General features: G+C 44.7%; 1 pseudogene; it reads right to left on the bottom strand.

The window, feature by feature from the left end:
• Positions 1-2,504: 2,504 nt before the first annotated feature.
• On the bottom strand, positions 2,505-2,616 carry LOC147415823 (U2 spliceosomal RNA; annotated as a pseudogene).
• Between the last annotated feature and the right edge of the window lie 694 nt (positions 2,617-3,310).

Raw genomic sequence — 3,310 nt, 5'->3', positions numbered from 1 at the left:
CTGTGTGAGGCAGCCCGCGCCCTTCTGTGACTGCAACAGCGGCCTCTGGGAAGAGCAAGCGCCGGGTGCACAGCGAGGCAGGTCCAGGCAGCCACGTTGAAAACAGGAGCTCTGGGGAATTTACACAGCATTGGTCTAGTTCTTGTCATAATTGGCACACGGCGGGGGTGAAACGCCGTGGTACTTGGCCAGCAGAGCAGTCCCTCAGGAAAGAAATTCTCCCATGGTTAAATGGTGGAAATGCAGAGCCCTGCATGACCATGGCTTCAAGGGGAGCTGTGAAGAAGTGGGTGGGGAGCCCTGAAGATAAAAATTAGTCTCTCTCTCTCGGTGAACTTGGCTGGTGGACCAGCCCTTAGCAAACAAGAGTCTTGCAACAACCAGTCTCTTCCCACATATGGGAAGCCTTCTGAAAGTCAATCTCCACTACATCAGCTGACAAGGAAAGTAAGGGAAGATCATGGGAAGTCACTGGATGGCAGAATAGATTCAAAGCCTTTCAGCAGTGAAGGCAAAACTGATTTCTGCCACTACAAGGATGAGACCTTGAAGTTCCAGCAAAGGTTTTTGTGACATGAAAACCAGAGGCTGGACGAAGACTGCTGCTGATGCACAGTTTATGTAGGTTCCAGAGTAGACTGGAAGTGTTGCTGCATTCATAGAAAAACTCTGTTTGCCCTGGGAAGTTACCAGCTCTGAAGTGATCAAATGCTGGGAGAGCACATCATGCAGCGAGCACTTTATGTTTTTGCCCTACTGTCATACTCCTCCCCCCAAGCACCTGCCTCTGGCCACTCTCAAGCACAGGGCAGGACAGACCTTTGGTCTGATGAAGCACAGCCATTCTTGTTTCCCTGGGCACTGCAATGGGGACGCAGGAACATGGGGAGCCCAGTCACCTCTGCTTGCGACTCTTGCTTGTGAGGCTGCCAATAGCTCCCGATTTTGTCTATGCCTCAAAGCAGTCTGGTTGGATAACCAACATTCAGACTACGGGCCATTAAACACTTCTCTCCAAAAATCTCCTCATACCATCCTGTACAGTTGCAGAGAAACAGCACCATCCAGGCCATGAATCCAGATTTTTCAGGACTGGTGGATGCATTCATGATTTGTGGCAGCCACAAAGCTTCCGGTTTTAAAGCAAGAGACAGCTGCAGTCATGCAGCTGTTAATAATAAGTTTTCTGCTGCTTTTGGACTAAATATAAGGGCACAGTTGCCTTTGTGCAAGGGCTAACCCTAACTATTGTGCAGAAAAGGCCTCCTCACACCATCCTGAAAAGGGCCAAATCTTCTCAAGTGGGCATTTCTGCTGCCCATGCGAGTCAAAGACGAGAAAAAAGAAATATCTGTAGCTATTTAATTAGCAATGTAAGTATATAGACCGCCCTGAAGAATAAGACCCTAAAACTGGGCTTTGTGTTTTCCTATGACACTGAGAAAGACTATCTGGGTTCCTGTCCAGTGCAAAGTGAGCTGGAAGATATCAAAGTAAAATCTCTTAGTGGCCTCCAAGTGTCAAGCATTTTAGGTACGGCAATAAAATGCAAACATGACTTTTTGACTCAGGATCTCTCAGCCACATACCTCATGAACTGCAGATCTCCTGGGAGAGCGGGGCAGGGAAAAGCATGACTTGGTGTTTGCCTTGCCTGGGAGTATTTATTATTGGTCAGTTCTGGGGATATACTGTCAATCTGGACGAACCTTTTGACCAGTCTGGCATCACTATTCTCACGACTTCTGACAGGGAAAATTTAGCCGAACTCAAACTTGCCTGGAAATTGCAACAGCAGTGTCTTTAGAATAATATACACTACTCAGATTGAAGTTGTCTGATAACCTGCATAATGTAGGAACAAATCCTTCTGATTCATGAGTAAGCCTTTTTCGTATCAGATTACAACACACATTAGCAGCCTAATTCTTGTTCTTAGGCTCACATCATGTGCAAATACACTCTTTTGTCTGACACAAAGGGAAAAGACCATGATTATAGATGATTGCCACAGCTATCCTTTAACAAGAAAAAACCAAGTCCTGTATTATGTGACATCTGCCAAGAGACATGGATGCTGTGGGTTGCAGGTAGCAGTCCTCCTGCACAAGGAGGACACTTTAGCTACTCAGTGACACAGCTGAAGAAAAGCAAAGCATGCTCATCTATGACAGGCAGTCTTCCACGTCTTGGTCTAATCAGACGCTGACTCCAGCAAAGATCATAGAATCCTAGAAGAGTTTTGGTTGGAAGAGACCTTCAAGATCATCGAGGCCAACCTTTGTCCTAGCTCTATCAACACCACTAAACCATGTCCCTAAGTACAACATCTACCCCTCTCTTAAACACCTCTAGGGATAGTGGCTCCAGCATCTCCCTGGGCAGGCTGTTCCAGTGCCTGGCAACCCTTTCAGTCAAGCAATTCTTCCTAATATCCAGCCTGAACCACACCTGGTGCAGCTTAAGGCCATTTCCCCTTGTTCTATCACTTGTTACTAGGGAGAGCAGACTGAACCCCACCTCAAAAATAAAGTCCCCTCATCGAGGACGTATCAGATATCAAACTGATAAGAACAGACACTACACTTGATCTTAGCCAAAAGGCCGAGAAACGATGATGGCTCTTTGCAGTTTGAATCGTTTCTGGTCCATCTTTAAGCTCTCTGGTTCTCTTAACAACTTTAGGTTTTACAGAACTATTAACTAAATCAAATAACTGTGAGTGGGAAATACAACTGATTCTTACACTAAAATATATTTTGAGCTAAATATATTTCAAATATTTAGAAATATTTGAATAAATACATGAATGACATGCCAAATATAATCCTACAAAAATATTTTTAAAAAAATAATTTTTGAGCAAAGACTAATTTTAGGAAAGTATCTGCAGAAATACAGCTATGTAAGCCTGACTAGTTATCCTTACTTTCTTCTTAAATCATTGGGCTATGTTCAGGCGCCTCTACGTACAGTGAAATGGGTAGGTTGGGAGTCTCAAAGCTGCTTTCAAAGTCTCCACTTGTCTCACTGCCCACAAATGCTCTCCAGCCTAAACCGCTCTAAAGTTGCTGTAGACTACAAAGTGAACTTTGCTGAACGTGCCAACATCTACTTCTTCCATGGCAGAGGCTTTTAACCTGTGCCTTTGGATCTCTTCCTTTGAGGACTTCTCTCATTGTTTAGGTATTAAAACCTCTCTGCACAATGTTTTCGTCAAGAATGGAAGGGCCAACAGGTACAGGTTCCCACTGCACTCTCACACCGCTTTGCCAATTCAGTTAATACTTTTTGACACAGTCTCATTTGT

Source organism: Leptosomus discolor, chromosome 3 (assembly GCF_034619465.1).
Source record: "Leptosomus discolor isolate bLepDis1 chromosome 3, bLepDis1.hap2, whole genome shotgun sequence".
In the NCBI taxonomy this organism is placed as follows: domain Eukaryota; kingdom Metazoa; phylum Chordata; class Aves; order Leptosomiformes; family Leptosomidae; genus Leptosomus; species Leptosomus discolor.
Note: the sequence above shows the minus strand (reverse complement) of the source record. Positions and strands in the feature narration are given on the sequence as shown.